At 36.0% G+C, this 24,185-nt stretch overlaps 1 long non-coding RNA gene across 1 annotated transcript; it reads left to right on the forward strand.

Moving 5' to 3' along the window:
• The first annotated feature begins 17,312 nt into the window (after positions 1–17,312).
• On the forward strand, positions 17,313–23,183 carry LOC132111073 (uncharacterized). The gene is made up of 4 exons (XR_009424722.1): positions 17,313–17,557; positions 19,363–19,612; positions 19,782–19,841; positions 22,695–23,183. It is a non-coding gene; the product is annotated as an uncharacterized LOC132111073 (long non-coding RNA).
• The last annotated feature ends 1,002 nt before the right edge of the window (positions 23,184–24,185 follow it).

A 24,185-nucleotide genomic window follows, 5' to 3' on the forward strand; every position in this document is an offset into this window, starting at 1 on the left:
CTCTGTTCAGCTTTTCCGTGTCTTGTGTTTGGATGTTTTAATGTTTAAATCAACAAGCGGTAAGGCTTAAAAACCCGTGAAAAAGATAAGCTTTCGTGACGACCCAGCTCTCAACCCAACTTTGAGAATAGATTAACGGCGATATTTTTTTTTATCGCCCGATAAGAGTCTCTATATATGTATAAAACACATAGTTTATTAGTAATATTACAGAAACCTTAGAATGACACAATTTTGTTTAACAATAATAATAAAAAATATGAATTATAAAAAAACATACATACATACATTAATTAAATTAAATTAAAAGACCATTTAAAATGGCTGTTGAAAAGGACAATATAAAAAGACAATGTAAACAAAATGTATGAGATCCAAACAAATTAATTTATTGATGATAAATGTATAAACCTGGTTAATGCTTATTTGAATCACATTCAGTTTATTAGTACTATTACAGAAACCTGAACTGTTTTATTTATGTATGACTGCCAAATAAGCATCACATTAAGTCTATATCTATATACCTCTTGCATTTGTGCAGGAGCAACTGGACTTCCTTCTCAGCATCACTGAAGCTGAAGCTGAATCTGTTCAGAGGAAAGCTTGAGGTCAGCAGCGCTGGCCTAGTTGCCATAGCAACCATTCTACAGCAAAAAGCAGCAGCAGTAGATCGTCCTGGTGCATCACTATAAATGTGTCTCACTCGACGCAGATATTTTCAACCAGATCAAGAGCCGTCCTTCTGAAAGGACTCGTGCTTAGAATAAATTCTTTAAAGCCCTGAGGTATTGTGATTAAGGCTCATGTTTTTATTTGAGATCCAAGAAACCTCAATATTTTAGCCTGTTATTCGTGCTCAGAATTTTTTTTATCTAAATGAGCCAAATCCCATGCATTATTAAAGATTTCATCCTTGTGTAAAAATGTAGATGAGTTTTTTTCTTCATCAGATTTGGAGAAATGTTAAATTGCATCACTTAAAGTGAATGGGTGCCGTCAGAATGAGAGTCCAAACAGCTGATAAAAACATCACAATAATCCACAGCACTCCAGTCCATCAGTTAATGTCTTGAGAAGTGAAAAGCTGCTTGTTTGTAAGAAACAAATCTGTCATTAAGACATTTTTAAGTTTTAACCATTGCTTTCTGCTTATTTCTGCACAGATCAAGCACCGTTTACAAGCCAAAACAGCTCTTAACAAATACGTGGGTGGATTTTGATGTGAGAGATAACAGGAGATGGCAGGAGGCGTTATTATAGATTATGGACTGGTATTTTGGCAATGAAGTGATGGTTTAAAATCTAATTCTTTATGGTGGATTTGTCACACACAAACATGAATCTTTTCACTTCTCAAGACATTAACTGATGGACTGGAGTGCTGTGGATTATTGTGATGTTTTTACACTCAAAAAAATTTATTTGTGGCACTGTTCGTTTTACACAGATATGTTTTGTTAAAACAACACAAATATATTTAGTTTTCCGCCAGAACACAATTGTATTGTGCTTAATCAGCTTAAACTGTTTAATTCTCAATTAATTATCAATCGTTAAACTAACGTAAAGGGTTTAATTTCGTCATTCAAAAAAAAAAAACGGAAGTGACGATTTCCAACACATTTGATGACGGCGCTGAGGAGAGCAAGAGGTACCAGTCAGGTAAGAAAATCCATAGACATTTAAATACCTAGACGCCTCATTGGCCGCTTTGAGCCGTTGTGATCTACGTGCAGTTAAAAAAAACTTTGCCTCCAGTTATTTAGTTAGGTTTGGAAAATTATTAATTGAAAGCTCACATTTGTCTCACTTGTTGATTTCATTGATTTTTTCGGTTTACAAATCTGTTAATTTAGTATAACTGTGACATATTCATGTAATGTAATTTGAATGTACATTACTTGATATTTAGTTGTTTTATTGCTTTCTCTGTGTTCAATCCCAACATTTTTCTTTCTTTTTTTTCTCTCTTTCTTGTGTCTCAGGTCAGAACACAGCTCATTCCCTTTGAAATACTGGGATAAAATCTAAATAATACATCTTTAAACACTAATAATTTACTATCGTTGAGAAAATGTAATAAAACAAGTAAATACAAATCAAAAAGTGACACACTTGTAGTCTGCTTTTCATTTTGATAGCACTATAGCCTACAGATGAAGATGAACAAATAATAACACATGTAACTGACGAGGCTATGGATCCAGTGAAAATGAAAATATGCACTGATACAGTGCACAGTAGAAATATAGTAAAAGTGATATGTTATATTAAAAAGTATATGTAGTACAACTTAAAGTAAAGTGAATAATATGAAAGGCGAGTACAACGGTACAATAACATACCGGTGTGATATAATAGATTTATAATAGCATAAAATTATATGTATAATATGAATAATACCATAATAAATAACTGAACAACAATAGGTTAATAATAGCAAGAAGAATATGTAATATAAAGGTTGGAATAATACAGAATAGACAAAAATGAAGAATAAATTAATAGTAAATTAAATAGTAAAATAAAAAAATTTGAAATGTAATTTTAAAATACTATTTGTGTAATAATTATTAATCAAATTAAGACACAACTAATGACACAACACCAAAAAATTGTAGACATGAGTTCCAAATTGTGTTTAATAAATGAGCTCCTTAAGTATAATATATACATGTACACACACATATGAATCAATCTCAGCTCAAGAAACACATTTTATTTCAGTTTTCAGTTCTGTCTCTCTCTGGGAATAGAGTGATTTAGTTGTGAAGACAAAACCTGACTAATAAAGATTAATTCCCCGCCGCTACCCTCAAGATTTTCTGTTTTATTCAATTAATGAGTCAAATAATGTAAAAAAGTTGACGATGCTTGATATTTTGTTCTATAATGCACATTACACACACTCCTGCAGAAAACACACATTTTGAAACAGTGGTTTATTTTTCTATGTAGCCTATGTTAACCAGTGTTGGGCATTAAAGGAACACTCCACCGTTTTTTGAAATAGGGCTTATTCACATTATTTCCTACATTTAGATAGGTGGGCAAATGCATTTTTGCGTCAGTGCATGCATTGTTTTAGTTTGACTGGGTCGGCGTTAGCTTAGCACAATGAATGGAATCCTTTGTTGCCAGCTAGCATGGCCTGAGTAAAAGTGATCAAAAAAATTTAAAAAACCCACCTAATTACTTCTTGTGGCCTGCGTATTCACAACGAGTACAAATAGCGATCCAGATTAACACTAGGCGATTTCCTAGGCAGATATTGACTTGGGACTATATTATGGGGAAGCACAGGCGAAGCACTGCTACTTCGGCGCAGAGATATCACGCAACACATGAAATCCCACGACTTCCGTCAACATACCGGCGTGAATAGTAGCTGCCTGGCTATTTTCCTTACAGTACACGAATGGCGATGAACATGGCTGATTTTGAGAGAGACGAAGAGGGTGACTTCTCAGACAGTCAAGAACCAGAACCATACCTATTTGAACCAGAGTTTACAGAAGACGAGCTGCGTGCTTTGGAAATAGAACGACAGGAGGAGGAGGTTGCGATCGCTCGTGATGAGAGCCAACATGAACTGGTGGTGTGAATGTGGGGGAATATGCCAATCTATGCCGATGCAAATAGAGTGTCTGTGCTGTAGAGAGTGGGACATGTTTTTGCCCTTGATGACCGGGCTCAACACGTCAGGTCAAGATGAGCGTGCCCGAAGTTGTGTCACATCTACAGCGGATTTCACGGCGCTGATCCATTCTGCAGTACTCGATTTTTTTTCCGGTGTGACAAAGTGAACTGGAAAAAACGCCCCACGCCGAATGGACCAAATGGACAGCTGTCCACAGAGTAAGTGATTATTTTAATCATGACGCATGTATAGATCGACCCATATTATACCTGTATTCACATAGAGTTGATGTTTTCACAGGCAATATAGGTTATATAGGAAGAGAAATAAAAGACAACTTACATGTGCACTTTGTTCTTCCTGTGTTTTCAAAGTAGTCCTCTGGTGCAAAACGTTCTTCGCAAACACGATACTGCTTTATTTTGTTGAGAGGCGTTGAACTACAGATCTCCAGAGCTGCTAGCCATTTATTTCTCAGTTCCATGGATGGAACTCTGTGAAACATTACATTCGTGTATGTCCTTTGCTTGTTCTCACAACCTTTTGCTATGCAGGTAATAACCATGTTTGCTGTAACTTCTCAAAATAAATCATCCAAAAGCGAAGACACTCGGTGCAGGTCACGCCGGTATGTTCTTCTTCTTCTGGTTTTTTTGACGCGTTGCACGCCGGTATGTTGACGGAAGTCGTGGGATTTCATGTGTTGCGTGATATCTCTGCACCGAAGTAGCAGTGCTTCGCCTGTGCTTCCCCATAATATAGTCCCAAGTCAATATCTGCCTAGGAAATCGCCTAGTGTTAATCTGGATCGCTATTTGTACTCGTTGTGAATACGCATGCCACAAGAAGTAATTAGGTGGGTTTTTTTATTTTTTTTGATCACTTTTACTCAGGCCATGCTAGCTGGCAACAAAGGATTCCATTCATTGTGCTAAGCTAAGCTAACGCCGACCCAGTCAAACTAAAACAATGCATGCACTGACACAAAAATGCATTTGCCCACCTATCTAAATGTAGGAAATAATGTGAATAAGCCCTATTTCAAAAAACGGTGGAGTGTTCCTTTAACGCGTTATTAGTAACACGTTACTGTAACGCAGTTCCATTTGACAGTAACTAATACTGTAACGCATTACTTTTTAAATAAATTAACTCCGTTACTGTTACCATATGGTGCATTGTCCGTTACTTTTTAAAAAATTAATTAATTTTGACTGAAGTGCAGCCTAACCTGTTTGCAGCAGCGACGCATTGTAGGATTGGTGGATGCCAACCACGGAGTTCGGGAGTTCGTAGCTGGTTCGCGAATCATTTGAGTCAGTTTGGAAGTTTGGAGCAGGTTGGCGAATCACTTTAGTCAGTTTGTGGTTCGCAAATCATTTAAGTCAGTTTGGGAGTTCGGAGCGGGTTCGCAAATCATTTGAGTCAGTTTGGAAGTTTGGAGCAGGTTGGCGAATCACTTTAGTCAGTTTGTGGTTCGCGAATCATTTAAGTCAGTTCGGGAGTTCGGAGCGGGTTCGCGAATCATTTGAGTCAGTTTGGGGATCGCGAATCATTTGAGTCAGTTAGGGAGTTCGGAGCGTGAATCATTTTAATCAGTTCGGGAGCTCGGAGCGGGATCGCGAATCATTTGAGTCAGTTTGGGGATCGCGAATCATTTGAGTCAGTTTGGGAGTTCGGAGCGGGTTCGCGAATCATTTGAGTCAGTTTGGGGATCGCGAATCATTTGAATCAGTCCGGGAGTTCGGAGCGGGTTCGCGAATCATTTGAATCAGTTCGGGAGTTTAAAGCGTGTTCGCGAATCCTTTGAGTCAGTTTGGGAGTTCAAAAGCGTGAATCATTTGAGTCAGTTCTGGATTTCGGAGCGGGTTCGCGAATCATTTGAGTCAGTTTGGAAGTTTGGAGCAGGTTGGCGAATAATTTTAGTCAGTTTGTGGTTCGCGAATCATTTAAGTTAGCTCGGGAGTTCGGACCGTGAATCATTTGAGTCAGTTCGGGAGTTCGGAGCGGGTTCGCGAATCATTTGAGTCAGTTTGGAACTTTGGAGCAGGTTCGCGAATCATTTGAGTCAGTTTGGGGATCGCGAATCATTTGAATCAGTTCGAGAGTTTGGAGCGGGTTCGCGAATCATTTGAGTCAGTTTGGGGATCGCGAATCATTTGAATCAGTTCGAGAGTTTGGAGCGGGTTCGCGAATCTTGAGTCAGTTCGGGAGTTCAAAGCGGGTTCGCGAACCCTATGGTTCTATATAGAACCCCAATGAACCTTTTTTCTAAGAGTGTTGTCCAGTGTTGGGCAGTAACGCGTGATTTCCAATCTGCGCGTACACTTTCGCAATCCGTTCCCATGGATTTGTAAACTGTAGCCTACTCACTGATTCATGCAGCAAGCTCCTACGTGTTAACATACAGTTTTAATGAGTTGGCCTATTATTATGTGGAATGGGTCTACAGCAAAGTGTCTTAAGTGATTCTCTGTATGTTTTCTCATACAGGTGTAACATTGTTGAAAGCCTGTCTCTACTGTGGAGTCGCCGGCTTTCAGTCAGCTCCTTAGCATGATAACATAGATTTCATTTTTAAACAGCATTTATATATATATATATATATGTATGTTTCTCGAAATTGATTCTGAATAATTCAGATTGCTTTCATTTATTTATTTCAAAATGTTCTGTGTTATGTTGTACATTGTTGATAGTTTTCATACTTAAGATGTGAAAGGAACATTGTACATCGTGTAATCAAGGCTCAGCGCATGCGTGTTCTAGGTCAGCAGCACCATGCACATGCATTATTTACGTGCTGTTGATAATGGTGGAAGATGCGATTTGGAGAAGAATTGTTGAACAAAGTCGCTGTTTTGGTTTTGTTTGCACAAAAAAGTATGCTTGTAGCTTTGTAAAATTATGGTTGAACCACTGATGTCACATGACTGTTTTACTGATGTCCTTACTATGTTTCTGGGTCTGGGAACATTCCAGGTTTGTTGCTTACTGTACAGGATCCAGATGTGTGTACCATTTTTACACTGTAACAGAGGTTGCCAGCAGTCAGGAGGTGATCCAGAAGACTCGTGGGAATCTATTTGAAGCTGCAGTCATTGAAGACAGTTCAGCAGAAGTTGGAGTTTTAAAGGATAAAGTTCTTCAGAACCTATAGCAGTTTACAGTCTGCAAAACCATGTTTCTGGGACTGATATATGGACTGAACTGGAGCAACCCTCCTGAACTCAGGTACACATTTGGAATACTGAAGAAGTTATTTCTGGAGCCAGTTCCTGTTCCTGGAATAAGGTTTGATTGGTTACCCATGAATGCCAATTAGAAAATGAGTAGTTTGATATTGCTGCTATTTTGTGGGTTAGTGTGTGTCATTATTTATTGCTTGTTTAACAAATACACTTTGTGACATCTTGTCTTTTGACTTATTACTAGACAAATCACACAAAAAATGCTTTATTGAAGGGAGTAACTTTAAATAGAAAATATTTAGTTAAAGTAACTAGAACTAATTGTGTGGAACCACTGTCCATAATTGAAATGAGTAATTTGAAACAAACCTCCTTATGTTGATAGAGTGAAACAAATTTGGCTAGATTGTAATAAACCAAAACATGTTCAGTTAACGTAACTGGTTAAGGTTAAAGCAAAGCGAAAAAATTGATTTGGTTGGACATTACTATTTCACATATTCTACCTCATTCAGTTGTGTTGTCACAACACAAGGAGTTTGCATAGATTCAAAAAAAATTCCATTAATGTTATCAAAACACAATTTGGTTGTCTGTCCATAATTAAATTATGTAAGTTAAAAGAGTAATTTTTTTGTGTATCAGCTGTTTGGACTTTCATTCTGACGGCACCCATTCACTGCAGAGCAAGTGATGCAATGCCACGTTTCTCCAAATCTGATGAAGAAACAGACTTACATCTTGGATGACCTGAGGGAGAGGACATTTTTTTATTTTTCCCTGAACTATTCCTTTAAGCATTATTTAATTCAGCTTTAAATAGAAAAGCAAATATTGTGAAGTAACCAAATTAATCATTAAAACTCGGTATTAACTTCTCTTCATGAGGTAGCAATGCCTCTATTAGTACATCATTTGAGAGGGAGTATATTTCTCTCTTCCTCCCGCTGTGCATGCAGTAACATTACTCATCCATGTGACATGCCTGTGTTGTGTCTGGTCATCTGAACAGATTGCCTGGGAAACACAACAGTGTCTGTGCCAGCTGCTCTGTTCAGAGATAACATGTGTCATGAGAACAATGGAGTCATTGGGCTCCAGATAGGACTGTGCAACTCGATCCGCCTTTAAATGGAGCGAGACAAAGTCTCAGCATTCGGTTTCCATCACATCAGCATTCAAATGCTTTTGCAACGCAGGAAGGTAAATGGTGGGTGTGTAAGGTTGCGGTTACCAGGAAATGCACTGTCATGATTGCATCAGAAATGGTTGAAGGGTTTGCCATCTGCATTTTGTGAATGCAGAAGTGCTCATGTACTATACTGTATGGCCAACCAAACTATTGCACACATGCATTACAATAGCCTGCACCATTGTAATTTAGTTTTGAACAAGACTGTGAATAAGTGTCTCTGACCTCTTGAACTTTATACACTTCCTTTTGTTTTCCTATCCACAACTACAACAACAACAACAACAAGAAAAAACGCTGTGCAACAAGCTGATAATGATGGCCTGTATACATGTGTATTCAGAGTGGAGATCAAAATAGGAGAACAATCTATAAATACTTCGACATCACTCAGAATTTAAAGGAATATTAGCTGTAGGTACTGTTTTACTAACATCTTTGACAAAATAACCAAGGCATTTCCACAAAATCGTTATTTATTTGTAACCACTATAGCAGGAAAGATGATTGTGAGTAATATTTTGGAGGTCGCAGCTGTCAGAAATCAGTAGGAATTGACTTCAGCACATCTCTAGTTTCTCACACTGCGCTGCTGGGATCTTGCTCCGCTCTTCTTCAGGTCTCTTCTAGAGTTCGTGACTGTAGTGGGTTTCTAAGACACAACTTTGTCACCATTGATTTTCCAGAGATTTTCAGTCGGGTTTAGAGCAGGACTTTTCATTATTTCAGTGTTTTCAGCTTCAAGAACTGCTTTCCCCGTTTTACAGTGTGACAGGAACATTGTGTTTGGCTGATTGGGAGATGTTTGCAGGGAAGGAACCGTATGTTGCTGAAGGAGGTTCTGATGAATATTTACATGCACCTGCCATGTGTCTGTATAAGAGACCAAACTCCTGATACAGAGAACATCCCTCAAACCATCACAGCTCCTCCTCCAGCTTTCTCTGACTTCTTCACACACTCAGCTTCAGTGTAATGCTGATCATAATGTTTCCCAAATAAACGAAACGTACTCTCGTCACTAAAGTGAACTTTAGAGCAGTTCTCCTGTCTCCACACAACAGTAAAGGAGAGTCGAGTCTTTTGATTGGTTCTGCTGATGAGAGGCTTGATCTCTGCAGAGTGTGCTTTCAGTCTGACTTCTCTTAAACAACCGACTCAGATCCAGATCCTGTTCAGTGCTGAACTGATGAGCAATTCCAGCTGCAGTGCTGAACCCATTCCCCATCCAGAGCCTCTGCATTATCCTGTCCTCTCTTTCATTTGTCTCACGTGCTCGATCAGCCTTTTTGAGGGACTTAGTGTCATTGTAAAGCTGCAATACTCCAGAAATCACAGATTTGGAAGATTTGAAAAGGTCTTCCCTTAGTCCTTCATCTGTACCTCCTCCTGTCTCAGAAATTAGCACCAGGTATGAGATTAACACCAATAACTTGGAGGCATCTGAAAGTGTTACGTAACTTTAATCAGAGTTATTTTTTCAGACATCTCATTTAGGTTTTGAATGCTGTGATACGTCTAAAAATCTGCCCTTCTACTCCTGATAGGATAACTTCTAAAAGAACTAAGCAGTGATCTTGAAATGTAGAAAATTGTAGGTTGTTCTTTAATTTTGATCTCCTCTATATATGTGTGTGTATTAAAATTAAAAATACAAAACAGTACAGTATAATTGAACAAGTGAGGTATAAAAAATAGCTAAGAAATGATACTTTCAACTAAGCAATGGTATACTCATCTTTGTCATGCATTCTTTTCTGACACTTTTTCAGATTTTCAAAGCAAGATATATTTAGTGAAAACACGTTTTGTGTGTCACATGTTCAGTGTCGTTGATGGCTTGTTTGACCGGCAACATTTGGAACAAAAGGTTCTGCTTGCTGAACCTGAAGAACAACTACAGCTCATGTGTGTGTGTGTGTGTGTGTGTGTGTGTGTGTGTGTGTGTGTGTGTGTGTGTGTGTGTGTGTGTGTGACGTATGTAAACATGTCATTCTGTCATGAGTCACATCTGTCACCTGATTGTTATGGCCATCTGATGAAGCACTAGAGCAGGTGTTCATGGGAGGTTTAGGCGGTGTGGGTGTGTGGTTCTCAGCTTTCCAAGAAAAAAAGGGTTGGGTGATTTCTGTGTCATCTCGGGTAATGAAAGAGCTCATGCACTTAGGATTATTTAGTCCAGTTTCTCACCTCAAACAATGCACAATTAATCTTAGCCAATTTACAGAAGACTTTCATGCATAAACTTTTGAGTTACTGTACAGTTGAGCAGTAACTAAGAAAGAAACAAGAAAGAAAAAAATATATTAAATACAATGAAATGTCTGAAGATAATGGTGATGTTTGCCCATGCAAAACCCACTGCCAGTTTTACACATTCAGCAAAAATCACGAATCAGTGTTGTTATTGTAAACTAAAACTAACACTAAAACTTTACAAATTAATTGTTAATTAAAGTAATTAGAATACTAATTGCTAAAATTGTCAAAATTGAAAATTAATTTAATTAATTAATTAAAATAAAGCTGAAATAAAATAAACTATAAATATTGAATAACTTAAAATTAGCATCATAAATGATAATTAGAAATTTTTTAAATTAGAATTAGAAATGGTCCCTTGGCAACGAACTGAAATAAAATAAATGTTATTTAAAGTAAATATCTAAATCTGAAATAATAATGTATTTTTAAATAATTAAAATATGAATTGTTGAAATAGTCAAAATTTAAGATTTCTTAAATTAATGAATTAAAATAAAGGTGAAATAAAATAAAATAAACTATAAATATTCAATAACTTAAAATTAGAATCGTAACTGATAATTAGTCAAATGTAAATTACATTAGAATTAGAAATGTTGCCTTGACAATAAACTGACATAAAATAAACATAATTTAAAGTAAATATCTAAGCTAAAAGTGAAATAATAAAATATTTCGTAAAAAACTATAAAAAAAATGAACAAAGCACATCATAAAACTTTAACTAAAAATGAAAACTGAACATTTTTAAATGAAAGCAAATTCAAAATATTATTTAATACTATAATCGTATGTAAATAATATTAAAATAACCTTGTCACAAAGCAAAAAGAGAATTTATATGTTTATATTTCATGAAATTCTACTTCTCAAATGCATTTTGTGCTCATCATTAAGTTTTATTTAAAGGTTATTCAATGAAAATGAAAAGGTGTCGTCATTTATTCGCCCGAATTTTGTTCCAGTCCTGAATCTCCTTTAAAGTTTCAATGCAGAAAGAACGGTAAAAAGGTTTAGAAAAACACGAGGCTGAATTGGGCAGCTGTTCCCACTGCATATACTCGATTCTTGCTAAATTCATTCAGACAGCACACGCTTTGTATTCAAAACAAGTAAAAGAAAACAGCAACTGTTTTTTCCATCTCTATTGTTGCTACAAGCGGGTTTCCATTATTCAGAAGAGCTTATAAACTTCACTTTGAAGTATGAGCAATAATGCATGCTTATTATATCCAAACAGGACATTCATGTGAGGTATTGAATTGGTTCATCTAATGATGGTGCCTATGGAGCGTCTTCAAAACGCTTCCTGTACATCTGCACACATGCAGCATTAGAGAAATGAGGAGAACACTGCAGTAGTTCATCCTTGGCTTCGGCGACTCCCTGCTGTTGTGCTTTTGTGAGCAGATGGTCAGTGAGTGAAGGTGACCGTCATTCAAGATTCAAGATTATGGGAAGTCGTGGCCTAATGGTTAGAGAGTCGGACTCCCAATCGAAAGGTTGTGAGTTCGAGTCCCGGGCCGGCAGGAATTGTGGGTGGTGGGAGTGCATGTACAGTTCTCTCTCCACCTTCAATACCACGACTTAGGTGCCCTTGAGCAAGGCATCGAACCCCCAACTGCTCCCCGGGCGCCGCAGCATAAATGGCTGCCCACTGCTCCGGGTGTGTGCTCACAGTGTGTGTGTGTGTTCACTGCTCTGTGTGTGTGCACTTCGGATGGGTTAAATGCAGAGCACAAATTCTGGTATGGTTCACCATACTTGGCTGAATGTCACTTCACACTATAAACATCATTCACACAGAAGGAGATTGCAGCCGTCTGACTCGTTCTGCTATCCTGTTTGTTTTTGCGTTAAAGGTGAAGTGTGTTACATATGAGTCACTAGCGCCTCACAAATGATAAATAAACTGGGAGAGAAAAAAATTTACTTTACGATTAAAAAAGGACAATATTTTTTAAGCACATTCCTCATATTTTGCAGTGCTTGTTGCAGTGCTTGTCTTCAAAAACACAACTTTGAGGCTTCTGTTTTTCAATGCTTTCCGCTTTTACAGGTTGCCGATTTCAATTTTCTTGAAGCTGTGATGTTTTTATGGAGACACGTCCACCTGTCAGATGGGAAGATATTTAATCAAAGACACCCAGCGGCTCACACGTGTGCCACAGAAGGCCGAACAATGTTTTTATTACGTGTGAATGACAGGACGTGCAAACAGTGGTACAAAGCCCAGAGTTTCCGATGCCTTTGATGTGGTTCCCACAATGCTGCACCATTCCTCTCGAATTTAAAGCTTCCTTAAGCACACAACTTGACGCTTGACAGGCTCACTGCAGTGTACTTAAACTCTCAGACACTCGCTTTGAATGAGCTGCAGAGAGCGGGAGACAAAACCTTGGAAAGTTCCAGGATGTTCCCAGAGCGCAGACCTGTTTCTTCCTGTTTGTGAGCAGAGTTTGATGAGAGATGGCTCTCTGTCATCAGCATTGCTCAGAGTGTTTACACAGGGCCTGATTTAGTATGATGAAGCATGCAGTGCTGATCCAAACAATAGCTGATTATGTGACTCACAAACTCTTGCGCCGTTCTCCTGGGGTTACACAAAAACATGCAAGTCATTGACACGAACATGCATATAAAGCTTATCAGGAGCCAAGACACAAAGTACCTCTAATTAATGTCTTTTGAAGCAAACATCAGCATTTGGGTTTCTTGAGAATGTAAAACATCTGAAACAAAAGCCAATATAGAAGATAAAACCATGTCGGACAGGATTTGATTTTATATTATTGTATTTCATTTTTGTTCTTTCACTTTAATTTTCTTAGTGTTTTATAGTTTTTATTTATTCGTTTTTGAAATCGTTAAGATTTTATATCTTTAGACGTTTTCTCATAGAAGCTGCTTTTTTATACCGTAAAAACAGGAAAATTGTGAAACATTCACAACTTTTTATCTCACAATTCGGACATTGTTTCTTACCATTCTGAGTTTATATTTTGCAATTTAGATTTTTTTTCTCACAATTTTGAGTTTACATCTTGCAGTAGTTTTTTTTCTCACCAAGGAATAAAATATAAAAAAGGCAAATTGTGACTTTTTATCTCATAATTTGATACTCACAATTCTGCATTTATATCTCATAATTCTGATATCTTGCAATTGCAAATTTAAACCTTGCAATTATTACTTTCTTATAGAATTCTGATTGTATATCTCACAATTCAGACTTCAGATCTATTAAGCAGCGACCCCGCTAACTATAGTGACATTTTTAGATGTATTGACACATACAGCCCTGTTTAAAACCATGTTTCCTAATCTCAGCAGCTGCTTCCAATCCAATGGCATTTGCTTCCCCGAGCCTCGTTTCCAAATGTTGAACGAGGGCAGACAAGTTCACACAGACCTCTCTTTTCAAAGCCGTCCTGTTCTCTGTCAAACATTGCGTGGCAACATCAAACGCTCCGGCCGGTCAGATATTATTGTGTTTTTTTCAGCAGCTTTGTGGGAGGATAATTGGAGGCAGGCCTCTGTAGAGCTGTCGGATATGTGGAGCATTTCTCCTCTGAGCTTTTTCAGAGGGCGTTGAGTGTAAAACACACTTCGTTGGGCTCCTCCTCTCTGTCACTGGAAGCCCAGAGTCATTCTTCAGCCAAACGGGGATATACATCGCACTCACACATGATATCTGGCCCCTGCTTGTTGAATTGTGTGTGTTTTGGAAGGTTCAACAAACCAACCGCTGCCTCAAACGCCTTCAGCTTCTCCTCATTTGTGTATCATATGTTTTTTGTGTTGTTAAAAAAAAAAACCTCTCGTTGGTTTGGCTAGAACTCAAAGAATGTCTCTTATGAAGGCATGATGGAAAAGTAATGATATCGAGTGTGAAGGCTTACTGCAAAAAACAAATTTTTCTCTTGTTACCAATTACAAATATCTAAAAATTCTTAAATCAAGATACGTTTATTAGAGAAGGAAATGTAAGATATTCAATCTTGTTTTACTGAAAAATGCATACAAAGTAAGTGAGTTTATGCATTACCATTCCAAAATGAGATATGTTTTAATGTTTTTGAAAGAAGTGACTTTTTTTTATCAAGGCTGCATTTCTTTGATCAAAAATGTAAAATATTATAATGATTTAAAAATAACAGTTTTCTATGTGAATATATAGTAAGATGTAATTTATTTATGTGATGCGCAGCTGAATTTTCCTCATCATTACTCCAGTCTTCAGTGATCTTCAGAAATCATGCTAATATGATGATTTACTGCTCGAGAAACATTTATGATTATTATCAATGTTGGAAACAGTTGAGCTGCACAATATGTTTGTGAAACGGTGATGCATTTTTTTTTTCAGGATAAACAGGATGGATCACGTGACACTGGAGACATGATGCTAAAAAATTCAGGAATTTAGTACAATTTAAAACAATCATTATTTGCTGTTTTTACTGTTTCTTTGATGCAGCCCTTCTTTTTTGCAGCAATGTTAAAATCGTGACAAATGACACACAGTCTTTTTGCTCTGAGCTTAAACTCATTTATTTGTATGCATTTTTTAGAAAACAAGACTTAATATCTTGAGCCATTCTCAAGTGGTGGTGTTTGTGCAAGAAAAGCAAAACGTAAGTGGGAAAGACTTTTTTTTGCAGTGTATCAACTGTCCTTTTTTAACTCAAAGACAATAAACTGTTCACTGTTGTTTTTGTCTCTGCAGATGCTCGTCAGATTTGTCCCTCCTCTCACTCGGTTCAGTGCCAGTGCTTTTGTTTTTCCATCTCTCCAACAGGAGGGTCATCGGCTGGTCAGGTCCAAATGAGAAATAGTTGGCTCGTTCCACTGGCGGCCGCTCAGATCCAGCCTTTTACTGTTTCTCCCGCAGCGAACGATGCCAAATCTGTAGAGTGGGTAAGAATTCACCCGGGGCCTTTTCATTTCAGCCCACCGCCGATTCATTGCCATTCTTGTGCTTATTTTCTTTCTTCCAGTTGCAAGTTTGTTGTTGTGAAAGTGTATTTTCGACCTCTGGTCCTGGTAATCTTCAGCCTACTGTGATGCATCTGAATGTCACTTTTTAATCTTCATGAACAAAAGAAGTTATTTTGAACATGTATTCAATATTGTTCTGTTTTGATGTCTGATAAAGTGTCATGCCTAGAGCAGAGATACCTGAATTTTTCAATCAACACTTTTTAACTAAAATATTCATAGTTTTCAACTAATGTTCACAGTTTCTGATATTGGTTAATAGCAAGAATTGGGTTTTTTTTTTTTTTACATTTTTTTTTTTTTTTTACATTTTTTATAGCCTTTACAGTGTTTTATTTTCATCAACTAGAGAGTGTTAATATTTCAATAATTGAACAATATGCTGAATACAGACAGATCATGCTTAATGGTCACATTACATGCAGGTTAATAAATAAAATATTTCATATATATATATATATATAGTGATGCACCGAAATGAAAATTCTGCGCCGAAACCGAAAATTTAGGATGCACTTGGCCGAAAACCGAAACTGAAGCCGAAAATGGCTTCTTTTAAAAACGTATATATATATTGCTTGGATTTAATGGATCTGAATTGAAAAATCACAATATAATAATCAAACTTTTATTAACAGTTACATAACAAAACATAAAATATTTTTTACAATAAATATAAATAATAATTGTTCTTCAAGTTTTATGTTCCATCAAATAAAATTGTTTTTTAAAAATTGTGCAAAAAAAATCCACAATTTTGGAGATTTTTGCAGAACAAATGTTACATATTGCAACTTTGGTGTCCTCTCGTATAGGGCTGTCACTTTTGTGAAAAAAAAATCCTGTTCGATTTTTGAGACATAGGCAAAGTGTTCATTGAATTGTTAGTAAATTGCCTATATTTGGCGTTGATCCGTTTTTCAACGCCAAATATAGGCAAATCCACCGACAACTAAACAGGCATTAGGGCGAACGTAAAGAGGGCGCTTGAGACGCGCACAAGTCAGCAATGTGGACTGCCATAACATCAATGAAAAACATTACTGAAGGCTACATTGATATTATGCACTAATAGGCTGTGTGTGTGTGTGTGTGTGTGTGTGTGTGTGTGTGTGTGTGTGTGTGTGTGTGTGTGTGTGTGTGTGTGTGTGTGTGTGTGTGTGTGTGTGTGTGTGTGTCAGAACCTGCCGTTGCTGTGTGACGCGCGTTCGCTGCGAGCGTATAGTGACGAGCTGGACGCGCTCCGAGAGAAGGCCGTTAAAATCGATTCCCTGTTTTCGTTTTCGAAACTTGTGTTGGTTGGTCCGATCGATTGTGCAGCTTTTGTGACAAGCTTTTTTTGATTGTGACAGCCCTTTGACATGCTTAATCTGTGATAGGCAGACGCGTGATAACAGCTCGACCGTGAGTGAAACCTAAGCGCTTGCGCACGGATGGGAGGGGCGGGTGACATTCATTTTTATTACGGCCCGAAACCGATGTTGCCATTTCGGCCGAAAATTTTCGGCGGCCGAAATTTCGGTGCACCCCTATATATATATATATATACATTTTTTTTTGTGGTTTCACAAATGATTGCATTTATTAGTAATTATTTTTCAAATATACACTTGAACAAGAAAGCTTCCTGTTATAATACACATTCACAGTCAATCGATTTGGGACGAGACCACTAAGTAAAAAAGTATCCTACAGTTTATTTATACGTTAATTTGTGTCCATTTACACTTTTATCACCATTTCACTATTTTAATAAGTTACACCCCTTCGAGGTAAAATATTTACTTGAAGTTAAGAGTGAAATTTGAGATTAAACTAAGTTAATATTTCAATATAATATATATTTCATATATGTTATTGATAACATTACACTCCGGTAAACAAATAAAATACTTGTAAAAAAAAAAGTGTTTTATTTTGATATATTTTTTTAAATGTTAAACAATGTAAAATATGTATAATAAATGTAAATATAAAAATTTTTAATTTTTAATCTGAACATTAAAGCTTGACAAAAGGACTTTTATTTTATCTGTAAGCAACAGTTTGAAGTTCAAAGCATCTTAATGCTGGATTTGTTTCATCTTTTGTGTTCTCCAGATGTTAACTGATGGACTGGAGTGCTGTGGATTATTGTGATGTTTTATCAGCTGTTTGGACTCTCATTCTGACGGCACCCATTCACTGCAGAGCAAGTGATGCAATGCTACATTTCTCCAAATCTGATGAAGAAACAAACTCATCCTGATCTTGGATGACCTGAGGGTGAGCACATTTTCAGCACATTTTCATTTTAGGCTGTTTGCATCTTCTATAATATTCGATTGTTATGATTATGATGTTTTGAAACCCAGCCCTACAGTCTCTACAGGAAGCACTTCCCACTTCCTGTCCAGCTCTTCTGCCCTGATTCTCCGATGCTTTTGACTCCCGATCATGTCTGACCTCTGTGTCTATGGCTCTCAGAGGATGTTATGAAACACACGAGTCAGTTTTTGGTCTGCTGTGAGAACTACTAATCACATCAGTGTGACCGAGACGGTTATGCAACTATGCACTGAGTTCTTCTAAATCTGGTGTGTTTTTGTTTGGATAGTTGATAAATCTCCCCTGAAGGCAGAAAGAGGTCAGCAAACAGTTTAAAGTTTTAGCTCATATTTATTTAATTAAATAGAGAGTTACAAATGCAGTTAAATACAGAGATCATCATGCTGGTCATTGCACTTGGCAGTTTCAATTGATCCTCGACTAGATTTTCTGGCATTTTACATTTTGTTAAAAACATTAAAAAACAACAACAACAACTTTTGTCTATTTTCATGAAATTTGGTACAGAGGACCTTTAAAGTGTGCCGGTTGAAAATTATTAGAAATGGTTTTATACATCAAATAATTCCCATGAAAGGCACCAATGAATCTGATAGCAGAAATGCTAGAAAATTGAAGCCATGCAATCAAACCCTTTGACCTATTTACATGCATTTTGTTAGATGTTATTGTCATAATGCATAATGCAAATTATGAATATTGTTGATTCGGCCTAATTAAGTCAAGAAATATATTTTTTTACAAATTTTAAAATACATACCGGTACATAATTTTTAAAAACAGTACATACATAATTTTTTTAATAAATTGTTATAAGTTTATATAAATTATGCAAAAGGGGTTTATATAAATTATGTAAATGATATAAGGAGAAAAATGTTCATTAATTCTCACGTCGTTCAAATCAAGATGTTCCTAAATGAGCTTTCATTGTTGCAAAGTATTATTTGAAATACTTGAATAACAATATTTTAACAAAAGGTGGAACTTTCTTTAAAAAATAAAATAAGAAAAATATAGAAAAACAAAATAAAAGTATATAATATAAATGTTTTGTTTTTATATATTTTATTTGTTTATTTATTTATTTTTAAAGTACAGCTATTAGTATAGAAATTGATAAAAATATTAGATTACTTCAAATAATACTTTGCAACAATAAAAGGTAACTAGAGACAACTAAATTAATTTAATATATATATATATATATATATATATATATAGGGGTGTGTGTGTGTGTAAACAAAATATATTTCTCAATGACCTTGTCTTGTTTTAATGTGTTATTTGAAGTTGAATCAACTCCACATTTGTAATATTACCTAGTAATTAGGCCATCCTAAGTCTGTATATTTCTGTGTATTATTTATAAATCCACAACAGAATATTGACTGTAGCTACAGCTTTGAAGTAGTTTGTATATATGAATCCCACAGCAGAAGCCTCTGGGGTTTGCCATATAATATCTCAGTCTCTTTGCGCTTCTGGGATGAGACAAATCTGCTGAACTGACCTTTGATCACATACATATGTATGTCACAAACCCAGTGTTTACCTCATATTTTTGCTGTTCAGCTGTAGTTGTGTTATTGCTCCAGTGCTTAGTGATTTTCAGACAAAGGAAATCCCAGTTATCCGTCCCGTCCAACCCTTGCAGCCTCGATCGATGGCTCCTGAAATCAATAGTCTTATTAAAGCTGCGGTTGAGTGAGGAACAAAGCTCATTATCCCCTCTGTCTCAGATCAGCCTGACGGGCAGGAGAGGTCACGAGGAGATGTCACAGGTCACGGAGAGCCGCGAATCACGCTTTAGCCTGAACATTTTGACATGCACCCAATGATTGCCACAGAGAGAGAGAGAGTCATGTGACCCGGCAGAAAAATTCAATTAGAGCACGGAGGTTACAAGTTCTTGGAAACCGAAGGGATGTGAGTCACAGTGTGAAGTGCAAAACCTTGGAAAATGCTTTTAATCACCGATTCGAAGCTCCTGTGAGTCTAGCCAAGAAAATGCATACTTTGTTCCAATTTAACGTCTGTTTTTCCTGCCAAAAATACATCTGCCAGCATCCATGCATTGTAAATTATGCACACATGTTGATATGAGGTCCCTGATGAGGCCTGTCCACTAACACCAAATCTCTTTGTTTTTTTTTCTCAGGACATTTTCGGCAACCGCTGCCAAACCCATGTGACCTGAAGTACCCCCTGGTGTTTTAAGGTAATGTTTCAATCATTTAAATTATTTATTTAGTAAAATGTGTTTTATTTATTATTATTATTATTATTTCATCATTGTGTTTTTCATTTTTAGTTTTTTTTATTTTATTTTATTAAATTTAATTATTTTTTTAAATTATTATTAAATACTTAAAACACTTCTGATATTTTACTTTAGTATTTTAAAAATTAAATTATTATTATTATTTTGAAAGTATGGTGATTTTTTTTTAATCATTTTTTTTTGGGGGGGGGGTTATTAGTTATATGTTTTTTTATTATTATGTAATTTTATATGTAATAATTATCAGTGTTTAAAAAAAAAAACTCATGTACTCTCAGGGCTTTTTGAACTCTACTTTGGGAACCCTTCTAGAACTTATTATAATTAATTTTAATTAATATTATTTTATATTTTAAAACTCAAGTTGTTAATTTTATCATTAATATTTATTTAAAATACCCATGAGATTTTAAATGAGCATTTATTTTGTTTAATATTCTTTTTTATTTATTAATTTATGTATTTGTAATGACTGGGTGAAGGAGTGGCAGGAAGCAAATGCGAGATTAATGAAATTTAATGAAGACAATGATACAGACAGTACTTGAGACACAAACAACGCTGGGAGGAATGCACAGTCCAAGATGTTGGTGATGAGTGACGAATCCGGAAGGCGGAGGTGAGTAGGCAGCAGGAGAGGGTGACACAGGAACTGCAGGGAAGCGAGCCGAAGGTAAGTGGTGTTGCTTGGTTGCATAGAGTGGACGGGGTTCTGGGGAAACACGGACATCCAACGCAGAAAGACACAAGAAAGCAAAGCACAGGTCACAAACATGAAACAACGCTCTCACGAACACAAGACGCTAGACAAGCCAATATATAGGGATGAGTATGTTGCTGATGACAATTAACGGAGACGCCCACAAACTAATCAGTTTGGGAACCTCTAGTTGTTATTTTTATAAATATTACTACAACCATCAATTAAAAATTATGAAACACATAAACTAAATACAAATGTATATTGCTTGATCTACTTGTCATTTAAAATCTGTAATTATTACAAACCTTCAAAGCTTTTAAACAAGGATTTGTCTGGGTTTTCTGCAACCTTTATCTCATCTTATTATACCCCATATATCATATATCTATTAAAACAAAAACAATAACCGATTTAAATATATGCAACTGTGGCAATGATACAAGTTACTTGTTTCACATCAAAATTTGAGTTTAAGTTTAAAACCGTTTGTGTTTGCCAGTGACTAATCTTCATTAATTGTCATGCATAGATGTTTCTTGATGACCTTACATTGTTTCAGTGTTATATAAATGTATATTGATTGATCTATATGTTGTCTCTATCAAGGCTTTTGAAACTTTTACCTTTTAACCAGGCTTTTTCTGTGTCCTTGTCCTGCTGGATGGACCGTGTGTTTGTGTGCTCGTGCTATTATCAGTATGTCTGTGAGCTCGGCTTTATATCAGATCTCATTTCTTTCCTCAGCACTTCTCCAATTGTACTTGAGTGTTTATTGGTACACCAGGAAATTGTATCTGTTTTGTCATCATTTCGTAGCCTCCAGGCACGCAGGTATCTGGTTTGTGGTTTTGGGTCCCCTCGGACAGATTTTATTACCTTGGAGTTGGCCTAAAATTGGAAAGGCGGTGTTATTAAACATCCCGAAGGCTCCTTCTGCTGCTGAGGGCCTGACTCTGCTTCAGATGCTGTAGAATTATAAAGCACTGCAACGGAAGGCCAAATGATTGAGTTCAATTATACTAGATTCCTTTTGGATTGCTAAATATGTATTTTAATAAAGAAATACATCGTACTTGAATAATCAGCAGATGATAACCAGAGCCTTTTTGGTTAGTTAGTGTATATAATTGATGTATAGAGTGACCAACCAATAAAAAAAAGGCTCCAAATATTGAGCTTTATTTAAAAATGGAGTCCTTTTCAGTTCATGAGTGTGAATTTGAACTGAATTGGACACAAAACACAAGAACTGGAATTTCATTTCATTCAATTTTTTGTTGTTGTTGTTGTTAGGCAAACGGTTTGACTTAAAATATTTTTTTTAAGACAATATTTAATAAATAAATATTGAAAATATTTTAATGGTTTTTGAATCCAAATTCAGGAAACCCTAAGTTAGTGTATTTATTATTAATATTATTGTTACATGTCATTGTTAATAATCGTTTTGTTATGAAATGCATAAACAAAATACAAGTTTATATTTATGGATCTATACTCTCTCTCTGTTCATAATGTACATAATGGCTTTTTCAAGCAAACATTCAAAGCTTGTTTTGAATAACTGTACTTTTTCTTCTTACAAATGACACATTGTACATTCATTTTATTTCTCCTTAAATGCAAACTGAATTTGTTTAGATCTAGTTGCTATTTCAAATTCAGCCTTCAAAATTTAATTCAAAAATAATTTTTAATTTGAAAAATTCAGTCCAGAAATGTTTGTTTTCACTGATGACATTTCCTTCTGAGTCTTCTTTTATTTTATTATTGCGCATTTTTGTGAAAAGACACTTTTCGACACACTTTAGCAATAATTTCTAACTATTTTGATTTGTTGCCAATTTGTATGAAGTTGTAGGTTTATGGGTGGCATTAAGGATGGAGCTTCATGCTTGCTTTTTCATACAAATCATGCATTTTCATCTGGGTCACATTGAATGAAAGACTCAGATTCTGTGTTGAAGGCACATGTACATCTGAACTGACTTGGTTTTCATTGCAAACATATATTTCTCTGATCTCACGCAAAACATGCTGACCCTCTGCCAGTTTGGCATCTGTGCAATGTGTTTTTTGTGTCCAAGGCTTGAATTCTTACTGCCACATGTGAAGGACGATATGAGACACTGTGCTTCTGTCTGAGAGAAAGCATGTGTTGAGCGATGGAGAGCTGAGATCGGAGGAGAGAGCCGGTCACCTGGAGTTTAAAAACAGCCCAGAGACTATAAATGAGGTTTACACGAGTCCTGTGAAAGAGGTATTCATCAACCGTGTTGTTTGCATGGTGACTAAAGCTGAAGGAATCTGTCAATTCAACTCAACTTGAGCTCAGTGAAAGCTTTAATGGTTTACAGCAGCGAATGCATGATGACCTAAACCAGTGAGTGCTGTGTTGATGCTCCTGGCGTCCTTCAAACTGATTATTCTGATGTAATGCAATCACACTTAATGAATAATTCACTCCAAAATCAAACTTTTGTAATTATTTACTTGTCCTCGTGTCATTGCATGGAAAAGAGTTGCTTCAAAACTTCAGGTTTGGATTGTTAGGGTATGTTTACACCACAATGATGTGCTAAAAACAGAAAAGTTTTTACTAAAACTTTGTCAAAATGATCCTTGTTTACATGGATCAGTGAAAAACAACTTAAAACGCTGTATAATGCAATGTCAGGATAGTATGTGATGTCATTTTATAAAGACACACATAACACGGATGTGTATGATGTCACCGTTTTCACTAATTGAGATTTCGTAGTTTACATTAAGAAAATAAGGCTGTTGTTTTCAAAAACTTGCACGATGAAATCACGATGTTTTCACAAGTTTGCATATTCAGAACAAATGCATAAAAAGTTTTCCATTTTTAATTGAAATTTCGGATTTTTTCTTTCGTTTTTTTCTGCTGATGTTCACCAAACTAATGGGTTAATTGATTTGGCTTGGGTTAATTAGTGAAGACAAGTGATACTGGTTAATGAGAGCCTTTAAAAACCCTTTGTTCGAAACACTTTGGTAAAGAAATAAGCAGGAGAGAACGAGTGTGAAAACTGTTTGAGTGATGTAATGTTGAAGGAAGGAGTGTGAATATTGAGAGATTGTGTTAGTGAGGGAGACGGTGCTTTAGTTCTTCTGGGACTTTATTTCCTTTGAAGACAAAGGCGTAGAAACCTGTTCTTTTTTTTAGGATTCAGTTGGTATGTGCATGAAGACAAATATTAGCTGAGCTTCAAAATCTTTAGTTTTGGGACTCATAACTGCATTTAATGCATGTACAATATGTGGTGAAACACTAGAATTGAACCAAACCCTTTTAAAACCTGAACTAGATATGTTCACACAGGCACAAAATCACATTTTTGAGAAGGAACTTATACCTCAATGTAGTGCATGTAAAAAAATATGAATAATATTTCAGGCGAAAAAATAAAAATAAAATAAAGCAACCGAATCTATAGATTAAATGCAGTTTAAAAAGTAGCGAAGTACAAAGTAAAACTGAAATGAATTTTAAATGAAATTATTAAAATGTAAAATGTTTATATTGGCCACATTTGTGATTTAAGTCTGTTGAA

Source organism: Carassius carassius, chromosome 30 (assembly GCF_963082965.1).
Source record: "Carassius carassius chromosome 30, fCarCar2.1, whole genome shotgun sequence".
Taxonomy (NCBI): Eukaryota; Metazoa; Chordata; class Actinopteri; order Cypriniformes; family Cyprinidae; genus Carassius; species Carassius carassius.